The sequence below is a fragment of the Schistocerca nitens genome, chromosome 7 (assembly GCF_023898315.1).
Source record: "Schistocerca nitens isolate TAMUIC-IGC-003100 chromosome 7, iqSchNite1.1, whole genome shotgun sequence".
Lineage (NCBI taxonomy): Eukaryota > Metazoa > Arthropoda > Insecta > Orthoptera > Acrididae > Schistocerca > Schistocerca nitens.
Genome location: NC_064620.1, coordinates 86190397 through 86212049, shown reverse-complemented (window position 1 = coordinate 86212049; position 21653 = coordinate 86190397).

Sequence of the window (21653 nt, the reverse complement as noted above, 5' to 3'; positions counted from 1 at the left end):
TCAGTGTGGCCACAGCACAAACATATCGTCAACATACCGCAGAAAACAAGAGGGTTTGAGAGTGGCTGACTGTAGTGCTTTATCTTCAAAGTCCTCCATAAAATAATTGGCCACCACAGGAGAAAGAGGGCTCCCCATGGCGACACCGTCCACTTGTTCAAAATATTGGTCTTGAAATAAGAAGTATGTTGAAGTAAGCACATGTTTAAATAGTGCCACTATGCGGCGTCGACATGCGGATCTTGTCAGTCGTACCTAGCCACCAGCGAGGTTCAACCACCTGATGATGTTGGACAGTTGCTCCGAGGAAATATTGTGGGATATACACAACGTCATCCGGCAGCACACCCGTGAAGACTATTTACAGCCTTCGTGTTAGTTTGTGCATAAAATTCAGTTGTCGAACTTCATCCCCCTATCAGGCGCTGGTCTTTCATAACGGAGCCCCTACCACTGCCATCCTCCCCTTCTGTGCTGCGCCGTCTGTTTGGTTACAGGCCAACGTACTTTTCACACACATTACCTCGTCTGACGAACAACTGCCACCACTAGTGGACTGCTGTGGATAAAAATGGTTCAAATGGCTCTGAGCACTATGCGACTTAACTTCTGAGGTCATCAGTCGCCTAGAATTTAGAGCTAATTAAACCTAACTAACCTAAAGACATCACACACATCCATGCCTGAGGCAGGATTCGAACCTGCGACCAGAGCGGTCGCTCGGCTCCAGACTGTAGTGCCTAGAACCGCATGGCCACTCCGGCTGGCTGCTATGGATAACAATGTTTTGGTGACTGGCGTTGGCGCCGAGTGTGGCGCGAAAGCATAAACACACACAGACATACATACACACACACACACACACACACACACACACACACACACACACACACCTTTCCCCTTGTTGTCACGAAGCAGCGCAACACACACACACACACACACACACACACACACACACACACACACACACATACACACACCTTTCCCCTTGTTGTCACGAAGCAACGCAACGCAACACACACAGACACACACACACACACACACACACACACACACACACACACACACACACAGCTTTCCCCTTGTTGTCACGAAGCAGCGCAACACACACACACACACACACACTCACCTTTCCCCTTGTTGTTACGAAGCAACGCAACGCAACGCAACACACACACACACAGCTTTCCCCTTGTTGTCACGAAGCAGCGCAAAACACACACACACAGACACACACCTTTCCCCTTGTTGTCACGAAGCAGCGCAGCCTCGAGCTGCTCCAGCTCGACCCGCATCATGACGTCAGCTGCCTGCCGGATCCGCGCCTCCACGATAGGCCTGTTCTCGTCCCGAGCCATGTCTTCCTCCAGCCGCTGCAGCGCATTGGCCGTGTCGTCCCGATACCGCCACACACTGCCAAATTCCTCGTTAGCGAGTTCCATTTGCGGCATTACCTGTTAAGAAAACGCCACACTTTGTGGTTCATTGCCATGGCCAGAGCAGCACATCCAATCAGTCCCTGTACCTCTTTTGACCTTTCCAATGGGCGTTCAGTAAGCACTGAAACATTTTTTTATTTTTCTAAAGGCAGGTTGGTTTTATTCAGGATTCCAGTACGCCGTATTATTTCCTACTCTTTTGGCTACAAAACGTTATTTTTTAACATTGTGTCTGTTCATTCCACGACCTTACGCCACCTATCTAGGAGGGCTTTATGTCCTCATCGTACCACTCTATTGGCCGATGTCGGAGCATATGTCTTGCTACGTCAATAACCTCTTCCACACCCAAGTGCTGCTTCCCGTGGAGTGCATACTTCATTGGGCCAAACAGATGGAAATCGGAAGATGGGATATCTAGGCTGTAGAGTGGATGAGGAAGAACAGTCGAATGAAGTTTTGTGAGCTTCTCACAGGTGCGCAGGATTGGGTGAGGCACTGAGTTGTCAGGGAGAAGGCGAAGTTCGTTTACATTTTTGTGGTGACAAACACGCCGAAATCGTTTCTTCAGCTTCCTCAAGGTGTGTGCAGCCGGCATGCGGGAGCTCGTATAGGTTTGCGTGACTTTGTTGCGATAATGACAGATGACTCGCCCAGGGGCTCACCGTGCTTTTGTTCATTGTCTCCGTAGACATTCCGCAAGCACGTATGAATATCTGAGATGCTCTTTTTTTCCGCCAAAAGAAACTCAATGACAACTCTTTGGTTGGATAGCACCTCTGCTGCAGTCGTCACTTTGAAGGGCACGTATAGCGCAGCCACATATCGGAACTTCATGAAGCTTTAGGGACTGCTTCGGGAATATTCCACGATGCCCCACAATAAATTTCACATTTCTTCAAGAGAAATTAGCCGTGGAAAGAACTTATCGACAGCCCCTTATGCAACTGAGCAGTTTCCTGATGAAATCAATTCGCAAAACAAATAGCGTGTTCAATAATGCATAAAAAGATTCGGAAAAAAAGGTATTACGTTGATGTTTCTGAGTGACTTACCCGACAATGAGGTGGAGCAGAGAGTTGCAGTTGGCAGTGCTTTGCTGAGTTGCAGTTGGCAGTGCTTTGCTGGCAAAATTCCCAAATTCCGTGTCTCCCTCAAGAGTGCTATTTCCTAGTGAATGTGCGATATGTAGCAGTCCAAGCATCAGGAATATAGTTTCCTGATTTAATGAAAATCCCCATTATGCGCAGTAGTGTGAAAGGAAGCCGCTTCTTGTTATGAAATTGGCCAGGATGTCGTCGCGATACCTGTTTTTAAGGGCACTGCAACTGACTTTCATGCCGGCCAAGGTGGCCGAGCGGTTCTACGCGCTACAGTCTGGAACGCGCTACCGCTACGGTCGCGGGTTCGAATCCTGCCTCGGGCATGGATGTGTGTGGTGTCCTTAGGTTAATTAGGTTTGTTCTAAGTTCTAGGGGACTGATGACCTCGGAAGTTAAGTCCCATAGTGCTCAGAGCCATTTGAACCATTTTGAACTGACTTTCTTATGGTTCAAATGGCTCTGAGCACTATGGGACTTAACTACTGAGGTCAACAGTCGCCTAGAACTTAGAACTAAGTAAACCTAACTAACCTAAGGACATCACACATATCCATGCCTGAGGCAGGATTCGAACCGGCGACCGTAACAGTCGCGCGCTTCCAGACTGTAGCGCCTAGAACCACTCGGCCACACTGGCCGGCTGACTTTCTTATCTGGATATGTTGCAGCCATGGTTAATACTCCACCCAGATAAGGGAATCATGAGTTATGTTTGGTCACAGCACGATGGAAATTGAAATGAGCGTTGGGCGTCATTGGCCGGGTCGGCCGCCTTGGTGCAGGTCTTATTACATTCGACGCCACATTGGGCGACCTGCGCGCCGTATGGGGATGAAACGATGATGAAGACAACACAACACCCAGTCCCTGAGTGGAGAAAATTCCCGACCCAGCCGGGAATCGAACCCGGGCCCGTAGGACGACAATCCGTCACGCTGACCACTCAGCTATCTGGGCGGACGCCACAGTAAGATGAAACTACGGTACACTTTGCTATTTCGGTGATTGAATTCCTTGATGAGAAATTTGAGACCGCAGGTTTGGGTGTGATTCAGCAAGATTTCTAGTCCAACTAAAAAGGCCACCATGAAGCTGGGACCTTTCCACGCCAAACAATCACTATGGGGAATAATCAAGTGTCATATGACCCAACTTCTGTGTAAGACTAACTGAGAAAAAGTGTTGAGGAAGCTTTTAGAAGTTTAACACCTGAAAATCTCCGCAAGATGTCAAGGAGGAGATCGAGACGGACAGATCTTTGCGTAAGGTACAATGGTGCACATACATATCTGCTGGACACGTAGTTTTGATATATGAGTACTGTTGTATAAAATATACTTTTTCGTGTAGGGGCACGGAGACATCTCAGACACACTGCAGTTTAGCAACAGTGATTTTCTGTTGGGAGCTTCTTCTTGAATTTATGTAGAGGACAAGAGAAGGCAGCGCTAGACATCTGTTTTCATTGGTTATGCCCCTGAAAGGCGGCAGGACTTAGGCACTCTGCAGCATGCGCATGCCTTGACTATTGCCTCTAATCCAGTCACCTGCTCTTATAAAAGGCGGTTGGTCCAACAAAATTAAACTTCTGACTCCCTTCTGTAATATCTTCCTCAGCTTAAGAGTCACTCTTGCTTAAGGTTTTCTTGTGTAAAAACACTCTACCAATTTAATGGGGAAATAGTATGCAGCACACCTGTTTAAAAATCCTGATATTTCGGTGAAATCTCGTCGTCCCAGGGCCGGTGAATACTAAAAGAAGGCTAGCGTAAACTGGAAGTCTTAGCGAACATTCTGTCTCTAACAAGACTTGTTCTCCATGACGTGATGTACCACCTACCCCTAGACGTTTGATACAAAGACTTTCAACACCCTATATATTTCAGAAGCTACAGTAGTGATACTTCATATCACTGCTAGACGTTATCAAATGATGTGTCGCTAAAATGACAGATACTATGCCTCTGTATGCCTATACAGTCTGACTTTTCCCACCGTGTACAACCTCTAGGGATTGATCGATGAGAGGATACGGAACAAAAAAGTTCTAATGAATTTATCTCCGGAAATACGCCGTTTCCATGCTAGAGATTAATTATTCAGTCACACATTGTTACGGAGTACGCTCCATATCACGCATCCACAGTTACAGCATGTGCTGAAATTGGTTTCCATGTTCGTCTACGTATGCGTGTAAGCGCCGTAGCGTGTTCTGCATCACACGTTTACATCGGACAGGGTGCATCCATGCAGTGTGAAAGGCAGCATCTGGAATGTACTCTGCATACGTGATACTTTTGAGATGACCCCATGACAAGAAACTGCACTGGTTGAGATCCGGCGAACGAGCAGGCCATGCAACTGGACCGCCTCGTCCGCTCCATCGATCAGGGAAGACACGGCTGAAATGCGTCCGGATGCTGACGGCGGAGTGGGCTGGAGCACCATCATGTAGCAGTCGCATAAACCGTCGAATCATCAATGGCACTGGTTCCAGCAGGGCAGGCAAAGCCACCCACAAGAAACGCCAATAGTTCCGGCCTACGTAGAAGGAAGGCTGGTCCCAAAATACGGTCGCCAGTTATCCCGGCCCACACATTCCGGCTGCACCGATGCTGATGATTTGCTGTCACCATGCTACGGAAGTTCTGCATGCTACCCCACAGATGATTGTTATGAAAGTTGAAGATACCACTCCGCACAAATGCTGACCTCATGTGCGAATAGGGTAGACGATACAAATCCCGAAATAATGGTTGCCTTGTGAAGAAACCAGTGACAAAAATACTCCCGATGTGGAAGGTCTGTCGCTAGTAAGTCCTGCCCACGCTGTAAGTGATAAGGGTAGTAACTATTGTCATGAAGAATGTCCCACACGGTCGTCTGGCTTACCCTGTGCTGACGGGCCAACTGACACGGCAGTCGCCTTCCACAGTGTTAATCACATTTTCCGCCAATTGTGGTGTCCGAACATTTCGTGTACGTCCTTCATGATGTCCTGCTTCCTGAAATGACCCTGTCTCAGACAAACAGCGAAACACTCTTGCACTGAATGCTTCAAATGGTTCAAATGGCTCTGCGCACTATGGGACTTAACTTCTGAGGTCATCAGTCCCCTAGACTTAGAACTACTTAAACCTAACTAACCTAAGGACATCACACACATCCATGCCCGAGGCAGGATTCGAACCTGCGACCGTAGTGGTCGAGCGGTTCCAGACTGTAGCGCCCTGAACCGCTTGGCCACCCCGGCCGGCCACTGAGTGCTGTGGTGGTTGTCGGTCTCCTAGTACATCTACGCTGCTAGCCCATTGCCATTTGCCTCTCCGTAAGTAAACACCATGTTGGCAAGTTCTCGATTCGAATACGGAACCATCGTTTACAACGCTGTATCACATCCACTACAAGGTGAATCGGACACAACATTACCAGTTACGATGCAGAAGAGGAAGCCAGGACATGACGTATCAGGAACAGTACCACCCTCTAGGAGGAAACGATGCATATTGTAACTATGGCTGCACGGTACATCGCGTATTAGACCGCGGTCTCTGTAACAAAGTATGGTTGTGTAAATGGTCCCTAGCGTGGAAACAATGCATTTTCGGACATAAATTCATTGGACCTTTTTTGTTCCATATCCTCTCATCGATCAGTCCCTAGAATTTGTACACGGGGGAAAAAAATCACCATGTATACTACAGAAAGAAGTATTTAATGTCATCAACTTTCTTAAAGGTAAATATTCTAGGGACTATGACGACTTCAGTATCAACATAATCAACGTAGATAAAGTTATTTACCTTATGGATCTCTTGATAATAGTATTTTCCCAGACAGACTTAAGAATGTTGCTGCAAAACCCATTTAAAGAAATAACAGCAGTAATGAAATAGTAAAGAAGTATTGTCCCATCTGAGGGTTGTTAAAATTGTCACAAACTTCTGACCAGGGTGTGCAGGATAGAATTTTCAGTTACATGCGGTTTGGATTTAGAAAAAGCCAGCATGTTTCCACCTTTATAGATCATCTCTCAAAAAAATCAGATCTCTTTACCATTTGAAATAATTAATAGCATGACTGTTCGTATGAACCATGCAATCCTTATGCACAAGGGAATAACTGACGCAGCATGTTCATTTTCAATTTTTTTAAAAAATCTTTGCAATGCTGTAGAAACCAATATGCAGTTATGGCCTAACTTGACTAAAAGACGGGATAATTGCACAGAACACACCCAGGGTGACCAAACAGTATGAATTTGAAAGTGGAAGGAGGTGTCGCAGATAAATTTTAAATGTTACGAAATCATTTTAGAAAGTATTTGTCTGAGTGGTAGCCTTGTATGGAAATGTAACTTGAATGATATGTGTAGACAAGAAGGAAACAGAATCTTCAAAAGTTTGACAAGAAGAAAATAAACGGTTCTAAAATTTGGTGCTGCAGAAGAATGCTGCAGATTTGATGGATAGATCGAATAAGTAATTGGGAGATATATGAATTAGCCCAATTTCGTGTCTTAGATTGCTATTCATAATTTTATTAGTATCATACTTATAATGCTAGTTGATAGACGTTTCATTAGTAACAGTAAGACCTCAGTAAACCCACTGAGGACTAATATTACCATATACCTAATAACACACCAACTGATCCTGAAGAGTACATTAAACAACACGTATATCAGTTGTATGCTTAACCCGTTGGCCAACTGAATGCAATACATCCGATTCCATTATCTCGAAAAGGATGTCATCATGAAATCAGTGTAATTATTCGTACATTTTCCTACGTTGGAGGGTACTGTAACTGTAAAAATAAGGGTAAAAACCGCTTAATAGTATAAAATACAATTAAACAATAGTAATATTAACAATAACAATAATAATAATAATAATAATAACCTTTGATGGTTTGGGCTTGAAGCCCACAGGCGCCTTTCCCATCGCAATGAGTTTTTTTAGTCTTTCCTTGGCAGCTTTCTCCTTTTCCTTTTCCTTCTTCTTCGCTTCTTTTTCCTTTTGCTTCTGTTTCTCCTTTTCTTTACGCTCCTTCTCCTTCTCCTTAGGACTTTTCAAAGCTTCTAGACGTTTTAGTTCTTGCTCTTCCAAGTACTGCTCTGGTGTCGTGAGCTGAAAAAAGAGCATCACTATTGCAGCAACAAAAGTTTGTAAATGATACAGTACTACTGCTGTTTGTCGAGCAGAAATATTTTTAATATGGATACTTTTTCACTGAAAGTTAAGAATACTTGCAATAGTTCAACTGTGTTTTCAAGAGAAACTCAGAATAGAAGAGGAATTGTTAGCTTTTTTTCGTGTGTTTCATACACAAGAGATTACCATCTATCTGCTAGAATTTATACAATAGTTTTCTTTAAAACTTGTCTGGACTATTCTACAAAAAAATACCTCAGTTCCTTTATGTTTCAAACTAACTGCACATTCCATGGTGGTCAGTAGATTTAAAAATTAATTTTGAGTTGTATCAAATTAAAATTCTTAAATCAACAATAGCAGATAAATAAGTGAAGACGTTTAAGAAACGGGTGAAGTGCACATGACACTGCAGCAGAACTATAGACATTCCAAACAGGGAAGATTGGTTGGTTAATATGAACTGAATAAATGAGTATAACATTCAGTATCATGAACAGAAGTTTTATAGGAACGTCAGGTTTTCCATGTTGTCGCCTGAAGTAAGGTCAAATGGCTCTGAGCACTATGGGACTTAACATCTATGGTCATCAGTCAGTAAGGTCAACTCGGGATCCACATTATGAACTGCCCTTTCGCTACCAGATGTTGTACAGTGTGCTTTACACGCTGGAGGATCTTTGGGCTGGAGAAGGAATCCAAGTATCATAGGTTAGCGTTACATAGGACGTAACTTGAAATAATTTTTTGAAGTTGTTCATCTAAAGTGCAGCATTGTACGGAAATGAATTACGGACTATACGAAAAAAAGGAGAGAATAGAATCGTTTGAGATTTGACGTTACAGAAGGATACTGAAAATTACGTAATTGAACTTATAAAATAAGAAAAGAATTGACTCTCAGCAGAATCGGTGAGGAAAGGAAAATATGGTGAACAGCAACTAGAAGAATGAATAGAAATATAGAATATGTGTTTAGACATCAGAACAAAACGTGTAAGATATTAGCAGTACAGTGCAAAAACTGAAGTGGAAGACAGATATAGAAATATATCCAACAATAATTTAGGACGTTATATCCAAGTGCTAGTCTAAGCGGAAGAGGTTTGCAAAAGAGAAGAATTTGTGGTAGGCTGCATCAACGGTGATGACTACAGCTGGAATGCAGAACAATTTTTCAGAGATTCTCCTTTAAATACCTTGGAGAGGCCATCCTGCCGTCAGGGTTTAACGATAACAAAAATTTAGGAAGACACATTAAACGGCAAAAGAGATTCTAAATCAGACAGAACCACTGTAACAGAATAATAATAATGAAATAGCGCAATGCGAAACTCTGACATTACACAACAGCTGTTTTGCTTGGAGCACCAGATATATCGCATGCCATAGCCATCGGAGGACGTTATAAAGCTGCAAAATTTGAAAAACATGAGCGGAAAATTCTTTGGAAAATATATGGCCCTACGCGAGACACTGTGCAGTCGAGATCAAATTCTATGGTCGTATTTATGGACTAGATAATAACTGAATAAATAAAAGATTACTCAACACTATTTATTCAAAGAAGATCAAAATCAGCTAGTTAGCAGAAATTAGAAAGAATATATAAGGCGTGAATACCAAACAATAAAATATAATAAATCGACTAGTTTTTGCAAAGAAGACCGGCAAGTTATAGTCAGAAGAACGAAAGGAAAAATCATAGTGAATTCATGAAGATATTTTATGAGGAAAAACAGTAGAAACCGTCAAGCCAGCTACCAAATTTAAACGCGTTCCTTAAGTGTGGGTAACGAAAGCACGCATTACATTTACGTACAAGGTGTAAAACAACTAAGTATACAATTCTGTAAAGTTATTAAAGGAGAAAAAGGACCGCTTTTGTAATGTGACACAAATAACAGAGGTGCACAATTTATCTGCTAGGAATTTTTGAAAGATTTGGCGCTGGATTTACGATAGCCCAATTTCAACAGTTGTTTTGACGGCTTCGTATACAACACGTTTACAATGGAATCCGCTTTCGGAACACAATTACATCTTACTGTTAGAAGGGTAAATTTTCTTTCCCGCTAGCAGTGTCCACATTCCTGGCTAAGAACTACATTATTATTCTTTATGTGATGTTGTTTTTACATTAAAGTTTCTACTAATTTTTACAGTTCCTTGATTGCGCTATAATCTAGTCAGCCGAAATGTTTCTCATTAACGGAGAGAACATTTAGGTGATGTTTTCCCAATTGTTGGGTTGGGAGGGGTGAACCAGTACCATGGACCACACTTTCTCCCGACCTCACTCCTTCGGATTTCTCTTTTTTGTTTTGGGGGGGGGGGGAGAGGGGGGATGAGATGGAAGAAGAGCTTTGTGCCCGTTTGGATGGAGCTGCAAACATTATTCGTGAAACATTTGGTTGTTCCGAGCGTGTTAGACAATCATCTTGCCAGCTGTGCATTAATGCAAACGAATATTTCCAGCAACATCTGTAACACAATGTTCATCACACAGCAGTTTAATCACTGTCTCACAACATCACTATTGTCAAATCTTCATGGACTCCTAGCTGGGAAACGGTGCACCTAGGTCATTATTGTCATATGAAGGATTTGCGCTTTACATATTAGGCCAATTGTGGCCTGTTATGGTTACTATCCTTTTCTCGGTCTGCCAGGAGATATTTTCCCATTTGTTCTGTTACTGTCTCTGGATCCACTCTTTGTAGATGTTTATTCCATTCTTTTTGTTTTCGTCCGATTTTTCTTTCACACTCCAAATTTTCAACTCCTTTTTGATTATTTCTTCTTTTACATCCATTCACCACTCTGGGTATTTGTTTTTCTTGTCTTTTATTCAACGCCCACGATTCATTCCACTATAACAGGGCTGGTAATACGATCGTTTTATAAAATATCAGTCATTTTCCTTTCCGTGTTTTATGCTTTAAAGTACTATTAATTGTTCAACGGATACTTCCAAATGCTTAACCTACATATCTTCTATGTATTCATAAGTAGTTTTACGTAAAATGTAGTTAATATATTTTACCTATTCAGTTGCATTTTCATTAACTACTATCATAGTTCTCACTGAATATTTTCCACAGATTCCAGATGACTAGAAGATAATTTGATAGTTTATTCTGTTCAGTTTTTATGTAGTTAATTAATTCCTTTATGTAAATCATTTTCTCTTGGAAAAGTCAGTGTGACATCATCAGCATATAGGAACGCTTTCATCTTTACCGAATTGTTGACTTGTACCCCAGTGTTTATCCTAGAATTCCATCTGCTGATTGCAGCGTCAATGTAAATCCTGAACAATGCAATAGGCAAACTACAGCTTTGTCTCACCCCTTTATTTATCGGTTCTGTATACAGGGCGTGCCAGGAAGAATGGTCGTATTCGGGGATAGGAAATGAACGATCATTTGAGGCAAAAAGGTTTAATAAACATGTGTTCTAAAACGCGAACATTAAGAGCTACGAGGTCTTATTCATCTTCGAAACTGTGAAACAAATCTCTTTGATTTCCATATTTTGTGAGGAGGTACTGTGAACCAAAACAAGAAAAAAATCTCTAGTAAACAAGAGTCTCTAAAATTCATACTTCAGGAGCAGTGAGTACTTGTTTAGTAGAAGAGATATGTTTCACATTAGCGAAGATGAAAAAGTGCTCACAGCTCTTGAGGAATGTACTTTAGAGTCCATGTTTATTGGACTTCTTTCTTCTTTTAGTCCCTGCTATCACTATTCAAATTATGGAAAGCAAAGAGCTTCCAGCAGAAGAAAGTTTTTTCCCAATATCGGAGATGAAGAAATGCTCATAACTCTTAAGGTATGCATTATATAGCCCATGTTTTGCTAGACTTTTTTGGCTCGAATCTTCGTTCTTGTACATCGATGAATACTGACCTTTCCTTTTACATTTAAAATTACTGATTGTCTTTTTGTAAAGACTTCCAATAGCTGATATAACCTGTAAAGCTCTGTGCGCCCCATTATCGACAGTCTTTTCTGTAACCTCATTATCAAAAGCCTTCTAAAAATCTATAAAAGCAATATGTGTCTCTTTGTTAAACTATCTCTGCATTTCAATGAAACCGGATCGATCGTTGATCGTCCCTTTCTAAATCTAACCTTTTCTTCCTCTAGTAAACATTCTGTTATTGTTTTCGGTTTTACCTAAAGTTCTATACTGCGTCAAGTAAGCTCATCCATCTATAGTTTTCAAATATATTTTTTCTCCTCTCCTATATGTCGATGTTACCTTTGTTTTCTTCTGATTTGGTGGCACATATTTTTTGTTTTCAGCGAATGTCAAACAAATTTAACAATTTAAGGTGTAGTGATAACCTTCAGTATTTGATTTAATTTGATTTGAAGCGGGAGATAAGACAACCACCCGCACCGAAAAAGGGTTTATTGCTCGATTTCACTCCCCGTGATTATAAAAAGTTGACCAATTCCCCTAAAGAGTGGTATGCAGCCGCTTACCTAATTCCGTTCCTTACCGGACTCAGTTTACTCAGGAAGTGCTGACCCGAATATTGTGTGTCTTTTGATCACGCACTGGAAGATAAGTTGTGGTGCGGTTTCATCTCGCCCCCCACATAGCTTACACCTATGGGCTTCTTTCTCTACGCCCACTGTGTTCAGGTGTTCTTAAAGTACCCATGGCCGATTATAAGTCATGCCTTGAGTTCAGTCTGTCTCCTGTTCAAGCCCAGTCCTACAGAGCTTCTCTTAAAATTTGGCTTTGGCGTCATTAGCTTGTCACGGTTTTGTTTTTGGATTACAGTCCAGTATTCTCTGCATGCTGTCTTCTGGTCCAGCTGCGTAGTTTCAACCATCGCCTTAATGATGGTTAGGACAGATACCGGTTCAATAAATGGGGATGTGTGATTAGCACACTGGACCCGCATTCGGGAGGACGACGGTTCAAACCCGCCTCTAGCCATCCTGATTTACATTTTTCGTGATTTCCCTAAATAGCTTCAGGCAAATGCCGGGATGATTTCTTTGAAAGGGCACGGCCGATTTCCTTCCCCATCCTTCCCTGATTCGATGCCACCGATGACCTCGCTGTTTGGTCCACTTCACCAAATCAACCAACCAACGAACCAGATGGAGTCGTCGGAACTGTTGTGACCAGCCTATCAGCTTGTTCATTGTCACTGATTCCTGAGTGACTAGAGACCCACACTAGATATACCCTGTTGCTTTTCGCCTAGTCTCTCAAGGGCTTTGCAGCACTTTGCAACGATCTTTGATCTCGTTACAGGGTCTGATAGAGATTTCAGAACTGCCGGACTGTATGAATACATGTAGGAACTACGATCTTTGTAGCGCCTACGGAAATTCCCTTCCGCGCACACTCAGCGGATGTTTCGGCCTGAAATACCCTGCCTGGCTACCCTGGACATACTGCGCTCGTCTGGCCGCTACCCCGTACACCCCGACACCAGCGCTTTCGTCTGTTTTAGACCCGTCAAAAAACCAGACTACGTCTCCTGCACATCCTCCATATTTTATTGACTCTGCGTTAATACCATCCAAACCAGTTACTTTTCGATATCATGTGTGTTTCAAAAATATTATGAGTTCTTTTGATTTCTCTGTAATCTATGCCTTTTACTTCTTTTCTGGATCTTTCTTTTTCTTTCGTGTCTTCCACGTTATCATGAACATCACACAAGTTTTATCTCCTCCAAGTATTGTTACATTTTACGAAAAATCAGTACCTGTGTTGTTCAGAAGTACGGTGAAATATTCCTTCACACACGCATGCGTGTCGAAAGGAACACGGCAGCGTGCTTCTTAATAACACAGGCACTGCTCTTTCGAATTTATTCACCAATACCAGACACTTGACACTCAATAAATACGAGGGTAATCCCAAAACTAAGGTCTCCTATTTTTTTATACATATATAGACCTGTTTATTTCTACAATGGTTTACATCAATTTACAGCTTGAACATTTAGCTATTTTGCGACATAATCACCATTTCTGTCGATTCATTTTTGTAGACGCTGTGGCAGTTTTTGTATGCCCATCTCACACCAGCTCGCAGCCATGTTGTTCAGAAAGTTATGTACCTCTTCTTTCACTTCGTAGTCGGAGCTGAATCGCTTTACGGCCAAATGTTCTTTTAACCTAGAGAACAGGTGCTACTGGGCGCCAAGTGAGGACTATACGGTGGGTGGGTGATTATGTTCTACTGAAACTGTTGCAAAAGAGAAACGGTTTGCCGAGCGATGTGTGGGCGAGCGTTGTCAGGGAGAATATGTACGCCCTTGCTCAGCATTCCTCTTCTCCGGTTCTGAATTGCCCGTTCGAGTTTTTTCAGAGTCTCACAGTACCTGTCAGCGTTGATAGTGGTCCCAGCGATTCAGCTCCGACGACGAGGTGAAAGAAGAGGTTCATAACTTTCTAAACGGCAGGCGGCGAGCTGGTATGACATGGGCATACAGAAACAGCCACAGCGTCTACAAAAATGCATCGACAGAAATGGTGATTATGTCGAAAAATAGCCAAATGTTCATGCTGTAAACTGATGTAAACCATTGTAGAAATATCAGGTCTATGTACTTATAAAAAAATAGGAGACCTTAGTTTTGGGATTACCCTCGTATGTCCTTCCTGGACAGGAATACACATGACGTGGGAGTGCGTGTTGTGATACATAGACGACGGCATATGGCAGTTTGGGTTTGGCCGTGATTCGTGCACGGATAGCCGAAGCGTTTAAACGACCGCTCGCGTAAAGTGGGAAATCTTGGTTCGAGTCCCGGTCCAGCACACATTTTCACTGTCGTAGTTCCAGAAGCCGACCTCGGGGAAGATCAGTTTGGATTCCGTAGAAATGTTGGAACACGTGAGGCAATACTGACCCTACGACTTATCTTAGAAGAAAGATTAAGGAAAGGCAAACCTACATTTAAGCATTTGTAGACTTAGAGAAAGCTTTTGACAATGTTGACTGGAATATTCCCTTTCAAATTCTGAAGGTGGCAGGGGGAAAAATACAGGGAATGAAAGGCTATTTACAATTTGTACAGAAAAAAATGGTTCAAATGGCTCTGAGCACTATGGGACTTAACATCTGTGGTCATCAGTCCCCTAGAACTTAGAACTACTTAAACCTAACTAACCTAACGACATCACACACATCCATGCCCGAGGCAGGATTCGAACCTGCGACCGTAGCAGTCGCGCGGTTCCGTACTGAGCGCCTAGAACCGCTAGACCACCGCGGCCGGCAATTTGTACAGAAACCAGATGGCAGTTATAAGAGTCGAGGGGCACGAAACGGAAGCAGTGGTTGGGAAGGGAGTGAGACAGGGTTGTAGCCTCTCCCCGATGTTATTTAATCTGTCTATAGAGCAAGCAGTAGAGAAAACAAAAGAAAAATTCGGAGCAGGTAGTAAAATCCATGGAGAAGAAATAAAAACTTTGAGGTTCGCCGATGAAATTTTAATTCTGTCAGAGACAGCAAAAGACTTGGAAGAGCAGTTGAACGGAATGGACAGTGTCTTGAAAGGAGGATATAAGATGAACATCAACAAAAGCAGAACGAGGATAATGGAATGTAGTCGAATTAAGTCGGGTGATGCTGAGGGAATTAGATTAGGAAATGAGACACTTGAAGTAGTAAAGGAGTTTTGCTATTTGGGGAGCAAAATAACTGATGATGGTCAAAGTAGAGAGGATATAAAATGTAGACTGGCAATGGCAAGGAAGACGTTTCTGAAGAAGAGAAATTTGTTAACGTCGAGTATAGATTTAAGTGTCAGGAAGTCGTTTCTGAAAGTATTTGTATGCAGTGTAGCCATGTATGGAAGTGAAAAATGGTCGATAAATAGCTTAGGCAAGAAGAGAATAGAAGCTTTCGAAATGTGGTGCTACAGAAGAATGCTGAAGATTAGATGGGTAGATCACATAACTAACGAGGAGGTATTGAATAGAATTGGGGAGAAGAGGAGTTTGTGGCACAACTTGATAAGAAGAAGGGACTGGTTGGTAGGACATGTTCTGAGGCATCAAGGGATCAGAAATTTAGCACTGGAGGGCAGCGAGGAGGGTAAAAATCGTAGAGGGAGACCAAGAAATGAATACACTAAGCAGATTCAGAAGGATGTAGGTTGCAGTAAGTACTGGAAGATGAAGAAGCTTTCACAGGATAGAGTAGCATGGAGAGCTGCATCAAACCAGTCTCAGGACTGAAGACCACAACAACAACAAAAATTCCAGTATACAGCCGTTGGTTCATCATGTTCCCAGTTGCGAAAACATTTCCTGTATTTCTTAAATTCTGAGCAGCCTTTGTAGAATTTTTTTATACTCTGAGAAATAGAGGGGACAAGGTGAAAGAGGGAGAGGGCGGAGAGGCGGAAGGAGGGAAGGAGGGAAAGAGAGAGAGAGAGAGAGAGAGAGAGTGTGTCCATACCTGACCCAGAACGAGGAGCATCGAGCCACCGTCCTCCTCATCCGGGAAGAACGGGAAGCACTTGCACTTGTCGTACCACTCCTGGAACCAGGCGCGCAGCTCGTCGCAGTACTGCTCCAGCAGCCAGGGTCGGCGCTTGCGCTCGTAGCGCTCCAGGTCGGCGGCGATGAAGTCCTCCATCTCCCGGAAGTGCGCCTCCAACACTCCGCGCCGGTGCTCGTACACCTGCGACACTCGCTCCAGCTCCGTGCAGGACCGCCAGCTCGGCACCACCTCGCTCATCACCATCCGCCTGCGCTCCTCCTGGCGCTTCAGCTGTGGTAAACACGGGAAGGCCTCAGACACAGGCGTTGAAAGGGGTCCAGGGTATATTGGATTGTTTAATATTTCTCATAAGTTTAATATTATATATAATATTATATATAATATTATATATAATATGTTATATATTATATTATATTATTATATATATTGTATTATATTATATATAATATTTTATATATTATATTATATTATTATATTATATATAATATTTTATATATTATATTATATTATATTATATTATTATATATAATAAGTTTAATATTTCTCATAAGTAACACAACAGCAGTAACAATTCTATAAGTTATTTACATCTCAAACCGGAAACTGATTTACATCTACAAAGAATATAAGAACACTGTTTTTGATGACGACATATAATATTTTATCGGTACGCGTGCGACACTATGCGTACCTAACACTAGGCGTGTTTTTTAAGTAAGTACCGATTTGAAATTAAAAAAAGACGTGCTAAGATATCTCAATAATTTTATTTTTACATGAAAGCCTGTACCTTAATCTATGCACTGACGCCATTACAGTCTGATTATTCCTTGTTTACGTTGTGTATTGAGTGTTTAAGATGCATCCCATAATCGTGAGTCCCGCCGACTGTGAAGTACGGGCTGTTATAAGATTTCTTAGTGCTAAAGGCCTAAAAGCGGTGGATATTCACCGTGAGATCTGTGCAGTTTACTGAGAAAACATTATGAGTGATGGAATGGTAAGAAAGTGTGTGAGAGCATTTAAAGATGGCCGCACAAATGTGCATGATCAACAACGCAGTGGGTGTCCTTCGGTCGTTAATGAAAGTTTGGTGCAGGAAGTGGACAATAAGGTGAAAGAAAACAGACGCTTTACGATTTCCTCCTTGCTGGATGACTTTCCTAATGTTTCTCGCAGTGTTTCGTATGGTATTGTGACCGAGCACTCGAATTACCGAAAATTGTGCGCACGTTGGGTACCGAAAATGTTGACGGATGTGCACAAAACCAAACGCTTAGACAGTGCACTGACTTTCCTTGAGCGGTACCACAACGACGTTGATGATTTCTGAAGCCAAATTGTTACGGACGATGAAAGATTGGTGGCCTACATCTCACCAGAAGCAACAGTCCATGGAAGTTGAGCAAGGGCATCGTTTTGCTGCAAAACAATGCCCGTCCACATGTGGCGAATCAGACCAAAGATCTCATCACATCTTTTCGATGGGAAACTCTAGATCATCCTCCGTACAGCCCCGATCTTGCTCCCAGTGACTGCCATCTGTCGTGATTTCCCTAAATTGCTCCAGGCAAATGCCGGGATGGTTCCTTCGAAAGAGCACGGCCGACTTCCTTTCCCAATCTGATGAGACCGATGACCTCGCTGTCTGGTCTCCTCCCCCAAAACAACCCAACCCAACTACCATCTGTTCCTGCACTTGAAGAAACACCTGGGCGGTCAGCGTCTTCAAGACGATGACGAAGTCATAACAGTGGTGATGCAGTGGTTAACAAGTCAGACGGCAGACTTCTATGAGGAGGGTATTCAAAAACTGGTACAACGTTATGACTAGTGCCTCAATATTGACGGAAACTATGTAGAAAAGTAGACTAAGGTACAGGTTTTCATTTAAAAATAGAATTATTGAGATATCTTAACATGTCTTTTCTTAATTTCGTAACGGAACTTACTTAAAAAACACGTCTCGTATATTCCAAAACCGCGAGAATAGAAAGGGAATTTTCTGGTGCCCATTCTCGGCTTCTGTTGATGATAAAAACGTAGGGTCCACTGTTTTTGGTTAACCTTTAGCCTAGGGACCATTTGTATACCCAGCAGAATGTTTATTTTGTCAGTAACCTATAGTACAGGATCAAAGTATGAATGTTACATACTTCCTGCTGCTTAGGCAAATGGAGTAGATCTGTTGCTTATTTTTGCATTTGATATGGCCTACTGTGGGATTAATAGGAGTTATGGAGACACCATTAGTTTATGGGCGGTTCCTCGGAAATCCGCAAGAAAGAGCTTTTTATAGTATTTTCGCCGTCACCAGCGGACCAAAGCCAACCCGAGGATTCCAATACGGCTGTACACAACAAATTGCTGAAATTTTTACGATGTATTTCTAAGATCCAGATCTCGAATAACATTGCAAACTTCTTGACACTTTTATCCATTTCCAAGCTATAGAGGTTGAAAGTTACCCAACCTCTACACGTAAAATTTGGTAATGAAGTGAAATCTAAATAAACAACTGCAGAAAGCTACTCAGAATTTAACGGTATACTCTCTAGGCATTTATCTAGAAGAGCCATCTCCCTGTTTTCAGATATTTTTATCCGTTAGCAAGAAACACCCCAAAAACTTGTTTTTGGGTATCAAACCGCAGCCGCGTATTCCGAGAAGGCTGTGCACAGAAAATTGTTGTAATTTACATGATGTATTCCTAACATCTCGATGTCGAATAAATTTGAAATTTTTCTTCATATTTTAATCCGTTTCCGAGATACGGAGATTCAAAATTACCCTGCTTGTACATGCAAAATACGCACGTAAAATCCGGTGTGAGACGAAAGTGTAGTTTATGAAGTGACGTAGTATGGAAGAATATGCTTTCAAATCTCTCTGTTACCATCTGGGAACCCCATTTTGTAGTACTGAAGCCCATGCAAATTCTTTTTACACATGTAAAATCCGGTCTGAGGTGCAAAATTAGTTTTTCATGATTTCAGTTTTACGTAAGTAAACTATCTAAATTTTATTTGCCAAGACATTTCATTTCATATGTTATGTTATGTTAACCGGGGACCTAGAAACGACGAAGAGGCTTCGTCCGCGCCGCAGCCGCAGTGGTCCGCAACCCCACGACAACTATCGTAGTCCACTTCACCCCTCCGCCGCTCCACAACGAACCCAGGGTTATTGTGCGGTTCGGCCCCCGGTGAACCCCCCCCCCCCCCCCCCACGGAACGTCACACACCAGATGAGTGTAACCCCTATGTTTGCGTGGTAGAGTAATGGTGGTGTACGCGTTCGTGGGGAATTTGTTAGCGCCGCAATTGCCGACATAGTGGAGCTGAGGCGAAGTAAGGGGAACCAGCCCGCATTTGCAGAGGCAGATGGAAAACCGCCTAAAAACCATCCACAGACTGGCCGGCTCACCGGACCTCGACACAAATTCGCCGGGCGGATTCGAGCCGGGGACCGGCGCTCCTTCCCGCCCGGAAAGCCATGCGTTAGACCGCACGGCCAACCGGTCGGGCTCATTTCATGTGAGTTACGTGCCTGCTGCAGCAGGGAGAAGAACGGAACCAGCGGAAAAATTCTCCTATCGGAGCAAGAAAAATACGAATATCGTCCTGTTTATTTAAAAGAGTCTGACTGAAAAGTGGGATACCAGCTGCCTCATTCTACCTTCCTCAGCAACTTTAAAAATTTTCCCAAAAATTTTGGCATGGGAACATAATCGTGCACTTTTGTGCTGAGAGGGAAGAAGACAGTGGCAGTGACAAAGAGACGGAAAAGTGTTAAATACTGGAAGATACTAGACAGTTGTGTTACACAGAGAGAGAAGGCGACAATAGCAGAGTGTGAGATTTGTGAGGGGCGCAGTAGCAGTGGAACAAAGTTGACAGTGACAGAGAAGTGCTAGGGAAAGAGTGAAGGAGTCAGTACCACGGTAGGGGGAGGGGGTGGGGGATAAAAAGAAAGTGGAAGTAGATGAGAGCCAGTGATAATGGGAGACAGAATAAACAAAAATGACAACGAGGAAGAGAATGATAGTGACAGTGAGAAGAGACAGCAGCAGTATGAAGGAAGGAATGAGATATTATAGTTGTAAGAGAGAACAAGAGGGAGATGGTGAAATTAAGAGGAGACTGTAGTAGTAGGATAGAACGAATAGGACTGTGGCTGTGACACAGAAGACAATGACAGAGAGACACAAAGAGAAAATGACCATGACTTGGTCTGAATGAGTGAGTGAGAAAAGGCAACTGGCATTGGATTCCTATGAGCGATTCATAGCGATGGGCTACTGGGTGTGAATGAGCTACTGTTAGGGGAGCTTGTGAGAGTTTGAGGTGAGTTGCATGTTTGAAAGACTCGGATACGCTCGCTTGTCAAAACTGTTGCAAAAAATTTTAAACGAGCTGGAGATGGTAGAATGAGGCAGCTGTACTCCACTTTTGAGACATAGTCCTATGAATAAACAGCAACATATTCGCATTTTTTGTGCCCCGAAAGGGGCGTTTCCCGCTGGTACAGAACTGAACGAAAGTTACCTGAGAAACAATCAATAACGCTTTCAAATACTTAATTCATTGGTACGTCTGTTCTTGCAACACTGTTGAGCTTGATAAAGATGATGATTATGATGCTTGAACTTCTTCTTTGCCAGTACAAACTTAAGATTGTGTACTTGTGGGACCACTACTCCTCTTATATATAGCAAGAAGAGGGGTGATCCCACTAGCGGACCCTGAGGGATAATATATTGAATTTGAAGTGAACCACTTAGTTCCTGTACCTCGAGAGTTATCAATTACCTTAAAGTTTCTGCAAATAAGTGCTACGGTTTGCACTTTCGACGCCTTAGGTAGAGCACCATTAGGTGAAATATCGTCGTCTCAACACATGGTTAGTTAATGGTAGAGGGCATGTTCAGTGGAATCCAATTAAGTAAGAACCTTGTTTTTGCAGAAATGCTCATCTGTTACTAAATACACTAACTTTTGCAAACTTTTGAGAAGAGATTTAATAGTGAAATGCGTCGATACCTATTAATATATTTCTTAAAATGTTAACACTTTCTTTAAAATCTATGTGTAGAGGGAGAACTAGGGTTTACTTCAGCAAAAAGTTTCAAGTGCGCTTAGGGAGCTATGGTTATGCAGAGATAAAGAGGCTTGAACAGGAGAGAACATCGTGGAGAGTGGAGAGCTACATCAAACCAGTCTCTGGACTGAAGACCACAACAACAGTCAGAACTGTATACTGGTAAAAAACTGAGGAACGAGCTCTATCTTGGTGAAAGGCTAACGTTCCACCTAATAAAAGAAGTGGTCATGTTATCAGATGCAATTAGCTCTCAATATACTTCTTCTTCATGTTCTTCTCTCAAAACTGAGACCACAAGTGATTCTAAATTGTATGTAAGATTTCGCATGTCAAAACACTTATTGGAAATGGTTGGAGC